General features: G+C 41.5%; 1 long non-coding RNA gene and 1 pseudogene across 4 annotated transcripts; one reads left to right on the forward strand and one right to left on the reverse strand.

The window, feature by feature from the left end:
• Positions 1-5,247: 5,247 nt before the first annotated feature.
• LOC112435670 (uncharacterized) lies at positions 5,248-10,748 on the forward strand. 3 transcript variants are annotated; one of them, XR_013101208.1, is made up of 8 exons: positions 5,248-5,505; positions 7,329-7,510; positions 7,609-8,083; positions 8,560-8,714; positions 8,967-9,075; positions 9,181-9,302; positions 9,445-9,600; positions 9,722-10,744. It is a non-coding gene; the product is annotated as an uncharacterized LOC112435670 (long non-coding RNA). The 3 variants fall into 3 exon arrangements; XR_013101207.1 differs by having other exon boundaries at positions 8,565-8,714; positions 9,445-10,748; XR_003024732.2 differs by having other exon boundaries at positions 9,445-10,741.
• LOC101481466 (glutathione S-transferase theta-1-like) lies at positions 10,749-19,793 on the reverse strand (annotated as a pseudogene). Its single transcript, XR_013101206.1, has 8 exons — positions 18,815-19,793; positions 18,239-18,326; positions 17,762-17,914; positions 17,042-17,218; positions 13,595-16,274; positions 12,716-12,873; positions 12,170-12,227; positions 10,749-11,232 (listed from the first exon to the last, which is right to left on the reverse strand). The product of XR_013101206.1 is annotated as a glutathione S-transferase theta-1-like (transcript).
• Between the last annotated feature and the right edge of the window lie 86 nt (positions 19,794-19,879).

Raw genomic sequence — 19,879 nt, forward strand, 5'->3', positions numbered from 1 at the left:
CTGTCAGCTCCTCTGCAGAGGGTTTCCCTAAGAAGGTGGACCTAGCAGGGTCACCGGGGGACGGGGAGCTGTGCCTCACGGCCCTCACTTCGTCGGAGAAACCCTCATGCAGAGTTCAGAAACTTGTGTGTTGAGTATGTCGCTGTGAGCCTCCACCATTTACTGGTGGGTGCAGCCTGAACTGTCTAGAGACAGACCAGACCAGCTGCACAACACAGACACTTCAAACCTGAAGACAAAAACTAAGAGAACAGAAAAAGGAAAGGAAACTTAGCTTAGAACCATGCAGCGCTACAGGAGACGGCAGCACTGCAGAGGTGAGGACCGGCACCTGTTTGAAAGAGACAAATACACACAAACACACACAACAACAGACGAGAAACAAACACAGACAGAGGAAAAAGTGGTTATACAGAACTTGAGGACATTACCTACATGTAAATATATAAATAATTATAAATTTGTTGGGTTTTCTTTAACAATGTCAGAAGGAGAGAGGCACTGAGGCACCGTCTTCCGCCCCCCGACGCTCCTGCTGTCCCTCCTCCTTCTGACAGGAACTGCCTACAGAACAAGCATGAATGATGCCTGAGTGGACACACACAACTCACAAGTTCCTGGCTCTGTCGGCTCCTCTGCAGAGGGTTTCCCTAAGAAGGTGGACCTAGCAGGGTCACCGGGGGACGGGGAGCTGTGCCTCACGGCCCTCACTTTGTCGGGGAAACCCCTCATACAGAGTTCAGAAACTTGTGTGTTGAGTATGTCGCTGTGAGCCTCCACCATTTACTGGTGGGTGCAGCCTGAACTGTCTAGAGACAGACCAGACCAGCTGCACAACACAGACAATTCAAACCTGAGGACAAATCTAAGAGAACAGAAAAAGGAAAGGAAACTTAGCTTAGAACCATGCAGCGCTACAGGAGACGGCAGCACTGCAGAGGTGAGGACCGGCACCTGTTTGAAAGAGACAAATACACACAAACACACACAACAACAGACGAGAAACAAACACAGAGAGAGGAAAAAGTGGTTATACAGAACTTGAGGACATTACCTACATGTAAATATTTAAAAATAATTATAAATTTGTTGGGTTTTCTTTAACAATGTCCGAAGGAGAGAGGCACTGAGGCACCGTCTTCCGCCCCCCGACGCTCCTGCTGTGCCTCCTCCTTCTGACAGGAACTGCCTACAGAACAAGCATGAATGATGCCTGAGTGGACACACACAACTCACAAGTTCCTGGCTCTGTCAGCTCCTCTGCAGAGAGTTTCCCTAAGAAGGTGGACCTAGCAGGGTCACTGGGGGACGGGGAGCTGTGCCTCACGGCCCTCACTTCGTCGGAGAAACCCTCATGCAGAGTTCAGAAACTTGTGTGTTGAGTATGTCGCTGTGAGCCTCCACCATTTACTGGTGGGTGCAGCCTGAACTGTCTAGAGACAGACCAGACCAGCTGCACAACACAGACACTTCAAACCTGAGGACAAATCTAAGAGAACAGAAAAAGGAAAGGAAACTTAGCTTAGAACCATGCAGCGCTACAGGAGACGGCAGCACTGCAGAGGTGAGGACCGGCACCTGTTTGAAAGAGACAAATACACACAAACACACACAACAACAGACGAGAAACAAACACAGAGAGAGGAAAAAGTGGTTATACAGAACTTGAGGACATTACCTACATGTAAATATATAAATAATTATAAATTTGTTGGGTTTTCTTTAACAATGTCAGAAGGAGAGAGGCACTGAGGCACCGTCTTCCGCCCCCCGACGCTCCTGCTGTGCCTCCTCCTTCTGACAGGAACTGCCTACAGAACAAGTATGAATGATGTCTGAGTGGACACACACAACTCACAAGTTCCTGGCTCTGTCAGCTCCTCTGCAGAGGGTTTCCCTAAGAAGGTGGACCTAGCAGGGTCACCGGGGGACGGGGAGCTGTGCCTCACGGCCCTCACTTCGTCGGAGAAACCCTCATGCAGAGTTCAGAAACTTGTGTGTTGAGTATGTCGCTGTGAGCCTCCACCATTTACTGGTGGGTGCAGCCTGAACTGTCTAGAGACAGACCAGACCAGCTGCACAACACAGACACTTCAAACCTGAAGACAAAAACTAAGAGAACAGAAAAAGGAAAGGAAACTTAGCTTAGAACCATGCAGCGCTACAGGAGACGGCAGCACTGCAGAGGTGAGGACCGGCACCTGTTTGAAAGAGACAAATACACACAAACACACACAACAACAGACGAGAAACAAACACAGACAGAGGAAAAAGTGGTTATACAGAACTTGAGGACATTACCTACATGTAAATATATAAATAATTATAAATTTGTTGGGTTTTCTTTAACAATGTCAGAAGGAGAGAGGCACTGAGGCACCGTCTTCCGCCCCCCGACGCTCCTGCTGTGCCTCCTCCTTCTGACAGGAACTGCCTACAGAACAAGCATGAATGATGCCTGAGTGGACACACACAACTCACAAGTTCCTGGCTCTGTCAGCTCCTCTGCAGAGGGTTTCCCTAAGAAGGTGGACCTAGCAGGGTCACCGGGGGACGGGGAGCTGTGCCTCACGGCCCTCACTTCGTCGGAGAAACCCTCATGCAGAGTTCAGAAACTTGTGTGTTGAGTATGTCGCTGTGAGCCTCCACCATTTACTGGTGGGTGCAGCCTGAACTGTCTAGAGACAGACCAGACCAGCTGCACAACACAGACACTTCAAACCTGAGGACAAAAACTATGAGAACAGAAAAAGGAAAGGAAACTTAGCTTAGAACCATGCAGCGCTACAGGAGACGGCAGCACTGCAGAGGTGAGGACTGGCACCTGTTTGAAAGAGACAAATACACACAAACACACACAACAACAGATGAGAAACAAACACAGAGAGAGGAAAAAGTGGTTATACAGAACTTGAGGACATTACCTACATGTAAATATATAAATAATTATAAATTTGTTGGGTTTTCTTTAACAATGTCAGAAGGAGAGAGGCACTGAGGCACCGTCTTCCGCCCCCCGACGCTCCTGCTGTGCCTCCTCCTTCTGACAGGAACTGCCTACAGAACAAGTATGAATGATGCCTGAGTGGACACACACAACTCACAAGTTCCTGGCTCTGTCGGCTCCTCTGCAGAGGGTTTCCCTAAGAAGGTGGACCTAGCAGGGTCACCGGGGGACGGGGAGCTGTGCCTCACGGCCCTCACTTCGTCGGAGAAACCCTCATGCAGAGTTCAGAAACTTGTGTGTTGAGTATGTCGCTGTGAGCCTCCACCATTTACTGGTGGGTGCAGCCTGAACTGTCTAGAGACAGACCAGACCAGCTGCACAACACAGACACTTCAAACCTGAAGACAAAAACTAAGAGAACAGAAAAAGGAAAGGAAACTTAGCTTAGAACCATGCAGCGCTACAGGAGACGGCAGCACTGCAGAGGTGAGGACCGGCACCTGTTTGAAAGAGACAAATACACACAAACACACACAACAACAGACGAGAAACAAACACAGAGAGAGGAAAAAGTGGTTATACAGAACTTGAGGACATTACCTACATGTAAATATATAAATAATTATAAATTTGTTGGGTTTTCTTTAACAATGTCAGAAGGAGAGAGGCACTGAGGCACCGTCTTCCGCCCCCCGACGCTCCTGCTGTGCCTCCTCCTTCTGACAGGAACTGCCTACAGAACAAGCATGAATGATGCCTGAGTGGACACACACAACTCACAAGTTCCTGGCTCTGTCGGCTCCTCTGCAGAGGGTTTCCCTAAGAAGGTGGACCTAGCAGGGTCACCGGGGGACGGGGAGCTGTGCCTCACGGCCCTCACTTCGTCGGAGAAACCCTCATGCAGAGTTCAGAAACTTGTGTGTTGAGTATGTCGCTGTGAGCCTCCACCATTTACTGGTGGGTGCAGCCTGAACTGTCTAGAGACAGAGCAGACCAGCTGCACAACACAGACACTTCAAACCTGAAGACAAATCTAAGAGAACAGAAAAAGGAAAGGAAACTTAGCTTAGAACCATGCAGCGCTACAGGAGACGGCAGCACTGCAGAGGTGAGGACCGGCACCTGTTTGAAAGAGACAAATACACACAAACACACACAACAACAGACGAGAAACAAACACAGAGAGAGGAAAAAGTGGTTATACAGAACTTGAGGACATTACCTACATGAAAATATATAAATAATTATAAATATACAAGAACAAGAGAAATAAGAAAGAAAACTTTGCTTCAAACCATGCAGGGCAGCTGTCTAGAGGTGAGCTTGTGTGATTCTTATTCTGTCAGTGAATAACCTAAAAACAGAAAAAAAGAAAGAAAACTTACCTTAGAAATCTGTAGGGTTGTTTCCTCTGAGACATGTTGGAATCTGTAAACAGCTACTCCAAAAAGGATCCAGGTGTTTCAAAATACCTCTTTGGTGAATGTTTCAATTCTGCTAACATAAATGCTGCAATTAATTAACTAAAAGTCATTGCTCTTCACCCCTATTTATAGACTTTTGCGGATCAACGGATTAAAGCATCATAGGACCAAATTTGTTGTAAGATTCTAAATATATGTGACGTCATCATCCTGTAAGCCGAATAGTGCTTTGGACCTTGATGTCACAGGAGGCGGGCCACGCCCCCCGCCGCCATGACAGTAGGCCAGACAAAGGATACAGCTTCAGCTATGATTCGTACGTGTTTTGTACTTGGTTGCAACGTTAGATCTCACGATCGTGAAGACAGTTGTTCAGTCTGACGTCAGTAGCCGTGTCTGGGTCTAAACTCCGCTGCAGGTCCATATATCAAACGATCACTATGGCATTACTGAGAGTTGAAAAACTGTCTAAAGTCTTTCATCTTTAATAAAATGATCAGCGTTCTGCTCTACCAGGTGTAACAATTGAGTTTAACATCCAGGCATCCATGAAAACGGAATTTATGACATTTAACGGAGTTAGAAGTTAGCAGGGAGTTAGCTCGCTAGCTTCTATCTAAATAAAATATAGCATGTCCCGACTGCGGGGTTTTGGAAACAAATTAAAACGTACAACTCTGCTATCACTTCCAGCATAAATGAAGACAGAAAACTAAACAGCAGTGACGTTTGTAGGGTTACTGAAGTTGGGCTAGCTGGTATATAATGATGTGCTACGTGACCGCTAGCGACACAGCTATGTTAGCATAATATAAACAAGCTAACTTTTTTTCCACTCGATAAAGGTTAATGTGAGTGTTCTCGGTGGTCGTTTATTGCATTTATGGAGGGAGTGATGTATGCTGGGTAATGGCACAGCTAGCTACTGGGTGACTTTATTCACCCGCTTCGGCTGTTATCAGTCCATACAATGGGCGTTATTAGCACAAATCAGTCCCATAGATATCGGCCATCTCCTGCTAGATTGTTCAGAAGGTTGTTCTCATCCATCCAGATGGAGGATCACTAACAGGAGCGTGGAAGACTCCAGAATCCACTCTGGCTGGAATCCGGTGGATACAGCAGTGTTTACAGGTAAGACCATTTAAACGGACAGCATTTATAGAATGACTATTAAAAGTCAGCGAGTGTCAGTAATGTTAATGTGGTTATGTTAGTAATACACCGAGTGCTAATATAACAGCTTTAAGATGCATTTGTAGATATTATTACGTGTTTTACCGTCTTTATGGTGCTAGCTTAAAGTTTCGGTGTAAACGTTAGCTTATATTGGAGTAAAGCTGTTACTGTTTAAACGATGTTAGCACAGAAATATTAGCTTCTGTCATGACTGATGAAGTTACTAGTTAATAAAGTTTTCAGTAAAGTGTTTAATCGCAGCCACAGATTGACAGCAAATATCTCGATTAGCTTCAGTGCATCTATAATAAATATGTGCAAGTTTCAGTGCTTCGTTTAAACTGTATGATACTTATACTGACCCAGGGTCAGTGTAAAATACAATCCTAGCTGTGTGAACAAAGCCTGGCTCCTTTAATCCTGCATGACAAACCTCAGGATGCAGGTTATTATTACTCTTTCCTGCTGGCACACCTGTCACACCTGAGAGTCAGCTAGAAACTTACAGTGACGTGGACATCATGCAAAGACTGCCAGACTCTGTAATACTGCAAATGATCAGTGACTCAGGTTAACACTAAACTTTAAACGGTACCTCTGTGTGCTGAACATTTAGGATTGAGTCAGGCTGCATCAGCTGAAGCTGTTATTTGTATATATCAGTATTTTTTATTCAGGTGTGGGGAAAATACGTAAGACTGCAGTGAAGCGATGTACCAGATTAATCCCTGGCCAAAGGTATCGTACTTAAATCAGACTACTGATCCAGCCACATCAGCCTTTTGTGAGGTCTGTTTAAAGTTGACTAAAAGTCAACTGCAGGTTCCTGAGAGGTGAACTGTGAGCACAGAAACACATGTTCATACATACAGCTGCAGCAAACTTACATTAATTTTAAATAGATTTGTTACTCTGATGTCTGTCTCTGTGTTAGTCCTCTGACAGACTGGTGACCTGTCCAGGTGTGCTCTACCTATGACTACTGGGACAGGCTCTAGCCTCTGTAATAGAAATTTTCTGTTATTCTCATTTAAAGTATTTAAGTGCTTATGCATATGCTTAGTTGTGACGCTGTTACTGTTCAGTGAAAGTTTCTAAAACTAGATGAACTTACTTCACCGTCAGCAGTTTGAGAAAACAACTCCCTTTACAGGTGCTGATAAGGCCAAGGGCACAAAACAGCTTAACCATTGATCTGTTAGGTTTCATAGCGAGACACGTGAAGTGTGGTAGGATCAGTTTGTAACTTCCTCCCTCTTCCTTGGAATGCATAATGGAGTAGGAGTACAACTTCTGTGGCAGCGCTGACTGTGAACTGTGATGTTTGATGTGTGCTGGTGCAGTAATAAATAGCTTGATCACAGCTCTTTCTGTGTTGCAGACTTTATTTAAAAAATTCCACAACACCCCCCACCCTCCCACTGCGAACCTGAATTGAATATTCAGAAGACATTTCTTTAAATAGTTCTAGAAATCTGAGCTGTTGGTGTGTCCTTGGATTGTGTGGTAATAATATTAGAGCCTGCAATCTTTCTTACTGAATCTCTACTATGAGTCATGTTACCTGAGATTAATTCCATGTTTACCTGTCAGCCTGGACGAATGTGCTGTGTGAAGGAAATTAAATTAAATCAGATCTGAACTGCGTACATTTGAGGAACCTGTTCATATTTAATTCAAATATGAACCAGTGATTTTTTGATTGCTGATTCCAAGAGAGTCTTTGTGGAAATCCTGTTTGGCTTTTTGTTATTTTAATTCTCTTCTCTGTTTTCCAGAACAGTTCTCCACAGTCACTGTCCACATGGGTCAGTGGGACCAAGAAGCACTCTGCTAATGTGTGGACTCTGACCAGCAACATCCCGCAAGACCCAGACAGTGTTTTCTATCTCCCAGCTGGAGTTTTTTGTTTGTCTGTGACTGGAGAGTCAGATTTTTGTTGAGCTTCACACTTGCAGAGGTAAGTCAGTTGGCAGAGATTCCTCCCACCCTGGCTTTTATGTGCTAGATTTCTTATCTGAAACAGTAATATTTCAGTGACTGCTGCTTATACCACAGGTTAATACACGCTACTGATCCCTGATGGGAGAATCATCAATTTTGGCAACAAAGAAGCCTGGTGGATGTTTGTTTACAGTCTGATGGTGGGACATCATGCTCTGCATCTTCAAAGTTTGCCTCCTCATTATTATTCATACCCAGTAATGTGAAGTATGCTTATATCTACTATAACTGAACAAACGCGGTGGTCTTCATTTATGGAGGCTGTTGAGTCTGAATGTTGGATGTTGTGTATCTCGTGTTCTCTGGGTTTTGTTGTCCTCAGTCTTTTCGCAGGATCAGAAAACAAAACCAGGAGGTGCGTAAATGTTTCTTCTCCATGATGTTTCTTCAAATGTTTCTTCTGGATGATGACACGGGATGCCACCTTTGGTCTTGTGATGAAGCAAAGCTCAGGAAGAAGTGTGATTAAATGGTACACACATGTTGAGAAGGATGTACAGGGGCACCTGCAGCCAAATCCAAGCTTCAGGTTAGTTGTAGTTGCAGAACGCTATAGGACTGAGACAGCTGAGGCATCAAATGTTTGATTAAACGGATGAAAAAGAGAAGTTTCTTCCCTATAATTATCACTTAAAATCTGTAGCAACTTCAAGTCTGTCAGCGTGCTGAGCATGCTCAGAATGTGACAATATATTTTTGTTCAATATTTAATTTCTTTCAGTTGCAATTGTTAAATGAAAAAAATATATATATATTCTTATAATTTAGCAAACTAATTTATCAAAAAAAAATGTACATATATCTGTATTAGTTTTAATAAATTAATTTGACACCTGTATTGAAAATACCATATTGTATTCATACAGAATCAGTTTGGTATCATTGTTTGTCTGATTGCTGAAACTAAGAGCTACTTTGATCTGTTTAGATCTAAAGTATCCAAAGTTGAGCTCTAATGTTTCTTCACCCCTGTGTGTGTGATATGTGATTCCTACATGCTGGCAGAGCAGAGCAGCAGTTTGTGCTCACAGATGGTGACGGTGTGGAGAGACGGTGGTGTTTCCTCAGAAGAGAGTCACAAAGGACACCAGTCCATCTCACCACCTTGACTTGCTGACTGATGTTTGTCTGCACTGCACAGAGTAAATCAACTGACCGAGGTTTGTCCAGTGATGTGTTATGAATTGTATATTTGTTTTATGCTTACAGTTATGTTTTTCTTGACAGAGGTTCTGCAGAGGTTAGACAAAGCAGAGCAAATATGTGCTTTACATTTTACTGTGATTTTCTGGGATATTTGTTGCCTGATGTTCAGCAGGAATGAAGAAATAGAATCAAAGGGAGATGTTTTTGCTGTTTTTGTAATGATGTAAGTAAATCTTCAATATTATTTATTTGCTTGGTTATATTAGGAGTGTTTCTGAGTGAGGGAGAGAGGAGTCATCATCCAGTTTAAGTGACGTAGATCAGTGGATACACTTGTCTCCCCTTTAAAGGAGGCGATCCAAGTCATCCTTAAATGTTAGTGCTTTCAAATACACAAACATTTTTAAAGGACAAAAATGAACATCCAACTTTGACTGTAATACAAAATAAATCTTTGCATGTGTGTTTTCAAACTCTCAGATGGGCAGGATATCAGTCTTGGGCTGTCAAACCTGCCGGAGCAGCACTGAATGACCACCGCACATGAGCATGTTCCTGCAACATTCAGCATCTGATCTGTCATCTGTGTGCTTCTGCTTTTTGTAAGTAGAGTTACCCAACTCCAGTAACTCTAAACACATGCCATCCATTTCTAACGGCCTGGTTACTTCCTGTCAGTTACTTTAGAAACCATGTGGTCACCTGACCTAACACTGTTTCTTCTTCTTCCCCTTAATGTTCAAGTGTCACATGTCAAACAGCTGGAGAGGAAACTACACCAGCGTACTGGGATGTTTCAGCAACACGTGCCAAATGCTGTTCCTTCATGGTGACATCACCAGAGCATCTTCTCTTCAGTGCCATCCTCTCCTGTCACCCTCTCTGCACGCAGCTCTTTGAGTATGGGGTAGATAAGGGCGCAGAGAAACCCTTATTACTAATTTGTATTATAATTCAATTTTCATGAAATATTCATATTCAGTATCGGTCCTTTTATATTAATAACCACGTATCCACCCAGGCTCATGGTGGGGCAGGGCTCTGTCCTGGGATGCTTGAGTGAAAGGTAATGTACACCTGACCAGGTATCCAGTCTGTCAGAATTGTTTTCAATATTTGGTTCAAAAACATGAGTGACAACAAAAATCCAACTAGGATTCTTGCATGTGATGAATGAAGTCTGTCTTTGACTGTATTGTCCAGCTGATCCATCAAACCCCCAGCAGGTGAACCTTATTCATGACATAACACGGCAACAATGCAAAAAATGAAACAGCAACAGTCTAAATGTAAAGTGCATTCTAAAGTCCTCTTCAATAAATCATATGCAAAGAGTCATTCAGGACTGTAAAACGTGAACTACAGAACCCAGAGTCTTCATCATTAAATCTCTGGTTGCTTCATTTTTCTATCCTATATCAGACACTTTAAGGTTAGGTTAGGTAAAGTTGCATTCTCATGGTGAGGCAAAGTGCTTTATGTGTGTGTGTGCGTGCGTGTCATGAACGGCTATAAAAGGCCTATAATTAAAGAACAAAGCGGGGTTTGAGTTCGAGTTACGACAGACTGTCACTACTTGTAAGTGGAACGCAGCCTCCCTACGGCGGACAGCTAATAACAGGAATCGGACGCGGTCCACCCGAGTCCACAGCAACCACCATTGCAACCGCCTAGCATGACCTTAGAAACATATTCTGTCTTCATAACGATCAAAAACATGAAATGATTTGCAAAGTGTGAAAGTACAGCTGCAGAGAGCTATGGCGGTATCTTTGGAAGCTGTTTACATAGCTAATAATATACGATGTAACCATGGAAGACAGTCAGTCACGTGAGCTAGCGGTGCATGTTTACTACAGTGAATAAGGTGATTGCGTGTACACGCTGCAGGGGGTAAAGACATTACTTCAATATTGTTTTATACTGATATATATTTGCCTTCTGTTGACCATCACCTCAGGTTCACCATTACAGTTTCAGCAGACAGATGCACACTGTCTAAATATGAACACACTCAAAAACTCATGTCTCAGAAATAAGCACAGATGTTCATGTTTGTCATTAGTTTTATTTGTAAGAAAATTATGAACTTCATATTGTGTATCAAATAAAAGAACATTTCACAACTCTGAGTCAACAGAAACAGGTAACAGAAATGTCTCTAATGTGTACAGTGTAGTGTAAGCATTAAAAGATCATAAAGGAAACACTAACATTTATGTGAAACTAATTGTAATAAAAAAAATGAGCAGGTGGTTAATAGATGTAAAAGAAAGAATCTGAAAACAACACTTTTTTGGTCTAAGTGATCAAAGTAGAAAACAGAACTGATGTTCAAGAACAAACCGTAGCTGCACTAATATTACACATCTCCATTGTTGTGGTGAACAGACATGTTGCTTTTAAAACCACATGCAGTGTGTGACCGTGACTGTTCACTGAGACCATGAACGCCACTTCGCTGAAGCCTTCGCCTTCTTCTTCTTCTTCTTCTAAATTGGAAGCAGAAGGAGCACGAGCTGCTTTGATCTACTGAAAGGAAAAAGCAGAATATCTGAGTTGAAACCAGTCAGCTGAAACCAGTAAGACAGGAACAAATTCAATGCAGCGTCTCAGGTGGCTTAGCCTGTTACAACTGTTGATACAAGCTAAATACAGTTAACACACAGTGTCAGGGAGCTCCAGTGTGGGAACTAGTGGCTTTAGGTTTGTAGTCATTTAACTTTCATCCCTTCATTCATTTAATTCAGGAGGAAGAAATGTCAGGTGGGTGCAGGCTGGTTACATGCATTTGGTCCCATGCTGTCTTTAACTTGGTTCATTTTATGGCTGGGCTGTATGTGGGGTTATATCATGTTACTTGGGCAGGAGTACCTGTCCCCTGTTAGACTTAGAAAGTTTCTCCATAAGTAGAGCTTCTAACTCTTCTAGCACATCTGTGGCTGACAGTTTTTTGGTGGCTCTTTTTACCCCACACTGGTTGTGAGTGTGTAAATAGCCCCACTAGTTATTTTGGGTTGCAGTTAACTTGGGAGGAAGAGGTAGGTCTGCCATGACTAGATGAATAACAATTATCTGGGATACATAAATTTCATAATGCATGCATATATCTCTATAAACCTGCCTGAGGGCTGCCATTTTTTACATTCAGTTATTTCTCTGTTGAATCTAAATAATGAATGTGTTACAGTTAAACTGACACTGATCAGTGTAAATGGCTCATTGGGACACAGAAACCTTTAAATTAAACCCTATCACCTGATATCGAGTGTCAAACAATATCAAAGCTGTAAAAGCTGTTTACAGTCAGAATTTATAAAACTATGATTGTAAATAAATTCAAACAAGTGAGCTTTTCTCTTTGTGCTGAATATCAACACTGTGATTTCTTAGACTGTAAGCTTTACTTTAGCACAACCAGTTGTAGAAGCTGCCACTCCAAATGTCTTTGATAACAAGAAAAAAAGACCTTTTCAGTACACGGCCTGAAGTTCTTCTCTGACATCTTCTGCCATCAGCTTTGTCTGCTGCTTTGAAGACAATAAACCACAAAAAGATGATTTAGTCACTTTGTCTGCGTCGTGCAGCTCGAATGTGTCGTGTAACGATGTTGAATAGCTGTCGTTATCCCTCTGCTGTGTCAGTAGGATTGTACTGTACAGCATCTCATTGATATGTGAGGAATGCTAATGTAAACAGACTTACATCATTAAAATATAAAGGGCAGGAGATATTTAGATATTTTTATATTTATATTACATTTTATAGCTGACGGATATTACTAAATAGATAGAATTTACTAAATAGCTGGATGAACATGAAAAATATGTCTATAATAACAAATGACCATGAGAGCCAGTAGAATTAATTCAACTGGACACTCAAAAGACGTCCTTAAATGCTCTTTAAGTGGCGGAACAGATGAACAAACAGTTGTATCTATGAAGCGCCTTGAGGCGACTTATGTCGTGATTTGGCGCTATATAAATAAAATTGAATTGAATTAATCGCTTACTTGAGATGAAATCTGCTCAGCTACTTTGAAAACAGCTTCTAACTGGTTCCTCCTTTAACAGGATGACTGCTCAGGGGTAAGGCCATCATGCAGTCCAGCAACCTTTATGGTTCTGCTTTGATTCACCAGGAACTATTAGGGAAACCTTCCAGCGCCTCCTGTGAAAGACACAGGGATAAACACACAAACATTAACATGTTCCACAGTGTTCCAGTTTGATTTTCTCATCCTGTGGACAACAACGTACATGGATGCAGGTTTATTGTTAACTTTTGTAAGGTTTATTTAGTGAACATATCCAGCTGCAGCTCCACTGTGATCCTGAACTGGATAAGCACTTAAGAAAATGTGTCAATAAATGCACATACATCAACTTACTATATTTATCCAAACAGACGCGACCAATAATGCTTCACTGAGTCAGAGACTTTAATGTCTCTTCTATGTAAGAATGTCTCGTGCTGATATACCTGGAAACTTGACAACAAAGGTTTTTCAGACTGCATGTAGCTGTCCTCTATGTCAGCTAACACATTTACATTTATGTCACACTTATTTCTGCTTTCCCATTTTATAATTATTACTTACATTTTGATTATAAACCTTGAGTTTGTAAATGATCAGATTACATAATTGGAATACAATGTATCCAATTCAAGGTTGCGGGAGGATGAAGCCTATCCCAGCTGATACAGGACAAAGACAGGCTGCCAGTTTATCGCAGGGCTAACACAATATGTGTAACAGAAAATCCACTTAAATGTTTGATATTTCTTATAATAATCATAATTATGACTATTATTTAAAGGTTTCTTTATAAATACATTTTGATTTTTTATAACCTCTAAAATATAAACCTGAGCTGTTTCAGATTCTGACCTCTGACCTCACTGCAGCTCCCTCTTGGAAGTACGTCTGCTTCTTGTCTACCCCCAGTGTTGACCGCCTGCCCTTGATATCACGTACTGTACCTGAGGAACAAAAAAGGACAAACACTTGCCTTCATTTAAGAAGTACATTCATACAGAGGTAATCTATGGAAACACACTAGTTCAACCTTTGGGAGAAATCAGTTCCTGTGAAACATTTCTGTAAATGAACATCATGTGGAGAATGAATGAAATGAGTTCTTCAGGTGACTCAGCAGTCCCACACTGACAAATGAAATCTAGTTAAACTATTGAGCATATTTGCTCTTCTGAAATCTGTGTTAAACAACAACAAACATAAATTAGTAACAAAAATACAGCTGAGTAGAGGCTTTACAAACCACCAGCAGCCATAATGCTGAATTTTAATCTTCAAATGTTTCTGAGCCGTCTTCAACCTGCTTTTAACACATTAACACATTTTAACACAGTTCTATCACACACCACACAGAAACTTTTCTTTTTTTTTCCTCACACATCAGACTTCACACATGATCCTTTCCAAATGCCTGCAGGAGGTTAACATTCATTTAAACCTTTCAGACCTTTTTGATTCACAGATGAACTGAAACAACCTTGAAATTAGCACAGAGCTGCAGAGCTGTATGACTGAAACAATGTATGTATGTATGTATGTATGACTTTTAGGCTGAGCCTAAAAGTTCAACACAGTAATGATAAATTCCTCTGCTGTCTGTGGAAACTGGTGGTTTCTATCATTGCTTCTTTTTTCTCCCCTTAAGGAGCTTTAATTTTGCTAAAGTTAAACATGTTAAGTGTTTAAAATGCAATATTAAAATGATCTGAGACTTTTGCACATCTTTTTGAGGCCTTCTTTGTTTGGTTTGTTTGTTTTTAATCATGTGCTCTAGATGGCAGTGTTTGCTCAGCTTTGGTAATAAGCGACTCAAATTAGATCACTGGATAAAAGAGTTAAAACTACTGTCAAACTGAAACGTTGTCCTCACTGCAAAACAACCAAGAATTTGATTGTTACATTTTGGTCTTCTCCCAGGAAACAATGAAACACATATATGCTAAAAGCTGAAATATAACTCAGAATGTAATATTAGTGTTTAGGTTTCAACACTGTTTTGAAATAAATACCAGCTCTTTAGTATGTACGTGGATCTATTTACCCTTGTGACTTTATATGTCTACATCACAGAAGTAGACATGCTGAATAAAGGCCTTTGAGTATTATAATCGTCCTGAGCGGGAGAAGCGTTGCAAAGTGAGACCTCATATCCACTCATAGTAGTACGAAATCACCCAAGATGTAAAAGAGTGATAGGATCAACTAAATGCAGTGGGCAGTAGTCTGTTTTGTCTAAGTTTAAAAAAAATAAAAGACCACAATACTACATTTTGCTCTACAAGGGCCTGCCTGATATACTCTTCTCAGAGACTACATCAGGTAAAAACATAATTCTTTGTCTTTACATTCATCAGGTCCCAATCAGCCCAAATAGCAAAGAGAAATTAAAAAGGCATCAAAGAGTTCGGGTCTTAGGAGGTTAAACACACACAGAATATTGTTTTTTTGTCTTAATGATTAATACAAGTTAAAAATCACCTAAAAGTTGCAGGAAACAACATTTTTAGCCCTGACTTCAATGAGCTAACAGATTCCACACACATCAGGTGTGAAGGGTTTTTCCACATCTGGGGAGCATGAACACTAAATGCAGTTTGGCTTTGCTTCGTCCTAAGCATGTTCCTGATGGCCTGTAAAACTATTAGAACGACTTTTAAATCTCTCCTTTTATACACAGGGAGCCATTGCAGCGATTTGATGACTCGTGTCATATGGTCCATTTTCGTGGTGTTGATTGGTTTTCAGTTGCCTACTGAAAAAAATAAAATAAAATATATAAAGTTTTTCTGTAACTTTTTTCACCAGTAATCCCTTAAGTCTTGCAATATTGTTAATTAATAGGCTATCTTAGGAGTGTCAGTTTGTGCTGTTGCCCTGTTTGCATAGGAGAATGGAAACAGGGCGACGGGATGCATATTTTAAAAATGCTTTATAGAGAAAGTTATAATTATTTTGAAGTTTCTTTGCAGAGAACATGTCCAGCCATCCATAACGAGCCATCAGACTCCAAAATAGATTTATCTTAAGAAATCACAGATGGTCAAATTTACAGTAAATGATCAATTAAGTTATGAACTTGCATTGCTTGATGGTGCTGTCATTTTCAGGGAGAGTGTGCTGTACTACTACATACAAGTTTCTTTTCTTTTCCCTCTACAATGTGTTAACCACTGGCTTTGTTATACACAGTTTTTCACCCATTTCATCAATCAAAACAGAGAATCCTCCCCGTGTTTTCTTCATGTATGAAAGAAATACAGCAGTAAACTTTAAGATGCAACACAACAGGCAGTCAAAGATTTATTGTGTCTGTTTGTACACGTAAACCTCCTCAGTTGAAGAACCTCTGAAGTCTCAGTTTGAACTTCTGAAACTCGCTGCTGCTCTTCAGCTTCTCTGGCAAGCCGCTCAACTGCATGAGCGCTTTGTGAGCGTCGTCCATCAGCTCCTCACCGAGCTCCTCCTTCACTCACCCTCTCCAAGCAATTGGCTTCGGACGGCCTTCAAACCCATCTACACCAGTTCCAAGAGGCTGTAAAACACACATTGAGAAAAGCAGTTATTGGTATGTGGGATCTATTCCTGTTCAAAAATTCAAACCTTTTTGTTCCTATTTACATAATTTAGATCCTAAAATGTAGCTTTTGAGCATGTAGCCATCAACAAAAACAACTCTGACATCTTGGGCTGAAAATGTGGGAGAAATAAGGTGTCATGTGTGGCTGTGTGGCATGCAGGATCAAGGATCCATGGAACGTAAACAGCAGCTTTATTTGCTGGAAAAATCCTCCACAAAATAAACGTACAAAAAAAACAAACCAAAACCCTGAACATGGAAACTAAGAACTAAACACTAGGATTTGAGGATCACAGAACTAAGAATGACAGAAACCAGAAAAACTGAGACACCTACAGCACATGGAACAACACGACAACAGGCAAAGGAAAACACAGGGCTTAAATACACAAGGGAGTAATGAGGGAAAGAGACACCGCTGGGAGTAATCAAACATAACGAGACGGGGAGGAAGAAAAACTGAAAACATTAACAAAGGACGCGAGACTGTCAAAGTAAAACAGGAAACACGAGACGGGCGCAGAGACACGGATTTGACACTGAAATAAGGAGAAGCACAGACATGAAAACATAACTTGACTAGGACGCAAGGAACACAGGAGAGGCACAGAGACAGAAACCTAAAGACCAGGAATTCAAATCCAAACCATGAAAAACCACAAATCCAAGAATATAACTTAATCAAGAAACACAAATAGAAGTAATGACAGAAGCTGTGGTACCTGCATGATCTCCACTACAGCCACCACATCTGCCACAGAGATTTTGTCCCCGAGGATGAACTGTTTGTTCTGGAGGAATTTCTCCTCCAACAGGTTGAGCGACTGCTTCATATTTTCAAGAGCAGCATCCATGGTCACCTCCGGGACTTCAAGACCCATGATGACCGGAAACAGAGTCTACTCAAACAGACACACAAAGATCAGTAAGCAGCAGTACGGATCCAGCGTGGCAGCTTATAGTGGCCGGAAGACCAGTAGGTATTTGTTAGCATGGTCAAAATATGACAACATAAAACACAAACATAGTAAGGAATTATATGAGTATGTTATCTTTTGTTCTCCAATGTGTACCTTTCTATTGTTTTTGTATATATTTTGTATATTATTCTCCTGACTATTATTTATATTTTATTTCAGCACAGTTGGTGTGGAGCAGACACAAATTCATTTTATGTGTACTATGATAATAAAGGGTTATTCTACTCTATTCTATTCCATTGTATTCTGTTCTATTCTATTGTAACCTCAGAGAACAGTTGGGCTTAAGGAGAGCTTCACAGAGCTGCTAACATGACTGTAGCAACATTAATAGTAGGAGAAGAAGGATATTAAGTATTATATACCTTATAAAATCAGCTACAGATAAGAACTAATCTAGCAAATGAGCTGATGAAACGTGTCATGTGAGGACGCAGCACTTGGTCAAACTGGGACACGAACCCTGAGCAGGAAGACCTTTTGACAGTGACCTCTGAGGTTCGCGTGCTGCCAGGACAAGTTTTCATTGGCATGAGCTGCTGCAGGCCGGCAGGAAACCAGTGATCTGCCACTGACCCTGAGTATTTCTGCACAAGGTACTTCAGGATTGCAGTACTGCAAGACAAGACAGAACAGAAACTAATGATGCTTTAACGACAGGAAATGTGACAGAAACTCTGCTAAAACTGAAGCGCAGAGTGGCTGGATGGTCATTTTGTTCAATTAACTGCAGAATCATCCATTACTGTTTTTCTGATAATAGCACTATTAAGTGTTAATAGTACTAACAGCAGCATTAAACCATTAGATCTTCATCATTAGTAACTTACTGTGAACAAATGAACCGACCAGACTCCCAAAGCAGCTTCAGGCAGCAGCTTGAAAAAGAATCAAACTATTTGAAACAAAGCTAAGCGGAAACTCGACGCCCTGCTGTACCTCTCTGACAGGGTGAAGCCTCCATCCTTCATGACAGGAATCTTCACCACGATGTTGAGTTTCCCAAACTCACTGCTGTACTGCTGCCCTGACACAAACACGTGAAATTCACAGGCGTGCTGAAGTTGTTTGTGTTGGCATCATGTGGAGAACGCAGAAATAATAAAGACAAAAATGTCAAACTGGTCTCAATGCCAATGGTTTTAATGACTCATAACCCCCCTTTTTCTTCTTTGTATCTGCTTTGAAACTGTTTTCTTAATTTTCTTTCCCCAGCACGTCTCCATTATACACAGTCAGGAAAGGAAAAGTTGTGCATTAAGACTTAATGTAAATCTAGCTTTCTGGGTGAAATGTGAAAAAGAAAAGCAGCCCAAAGGAGCATTTTTGTTATTGTTAATGGTTACAGTACAAATGAAAAAGCATGCAGGACATTTTAGTCCCCTGAACTCTTGAAGAGTCTCTGTGTAGAGTTGCAGAGCTGCAAACTTCCAAGTTCAGTTGCATTCTGTTAATCTCCAAACTGTAAATAATAATTACCATTTTACTGCAGAAAGTGAGCTGCTGTGAGATTACCTGCATTCAGGTCGACATACTTGAACTCAAAGGGAATCCCGAGCGCTTTGGCAAACAGGAAGACGGCGCGGCAGGGTGGCGAGATCAGGTCGAGATAGAGCTCTATCATGTCGGAGAGTGAAGGCTGCAGAGGTTTCATCTCCACCGACCTTCCTCTGTTTTCTCACTCCTCTTCTATCTGTCCAGAACTCCACCTCTCCTTCCACTACACCTCACTGACTTTTAAGTGGTGCCAGCTATTCAAAGCAGGAGGTCACTGCGACAGAGTGAGCTGAGCTTTGCCCTTAGCTTTGCCACCATTTTTTAAAAATGCTGAGATTATCACTTTTACCTACTGGTGCTTGCAATCAGATGCACATTTTCAGGGCAGCAACTATATAATAATACCAGCCGTTTTCCTACGACTGAAGTTCCTGACACAACTTCAAGCTAGAAGATTTGGATTTAACACTTTTCTGTGCAACCACTCACTGAAATAAACTGCTGGAACAAATCACCCATGAGGTATACAACTTTAACTCCACTGATTAAGCTAATTGTGATTTATGGCTCAAGAAGGTTGTAAAGTAAAGCTCAGCAGCATTCCTGTTAAATCAGCTGATCTCAAAGCTAGCCACATCAGCTAACGGTTTCTACATAACCACTGGGAGATGTCATATGGAGCGGGCTGTTTAAGCAGCCTTAATAAGCCCACAGTTGTCACGCATCTATAAGCCGTTTTGCATGGAGGAGTCCCAGGAAAGGACAACATGGGAATATTCTTCTCTCTAAAAACCAACTCATGGTTGGGAACTCAAAAGAACATCCATCCATCCTCTTATCAGCTTCATGTGGGGATTGAAACTAGAGGACAATTTAGAATCACCCAGTAACCTACCCCAACTAATTGTATGTCTTCGGACTGTGGGAGGAAACCAGAGTAGCTGGAGAGAACCTGCAAACCTCCACACATAAAGTCCCCAGCCAAACTGTGGAGTGAAACTGAGGACCTTCTTGCTGTGAGGCAACAGTGCAAACCACCACGCCGCCACACCGCCCGCATAACTTTCTGTAAATGTAAATGTT

This window comes from Maylandia zebra, linkage group LG12, assembly GCF_041146795.1.
Source record: "Maylandia zebra isolate NMK-2024a linkage group LG12, Mzebra_GT3a, whole genome shotgun sequence".
Classification (NCBI taxonomy): domain Eukaryota; kingdom Metazoa; phylum Chordata; class Actinopteri; order Cichliformes; family Cichlidae; genus Maylandia; species Maylandia zebra.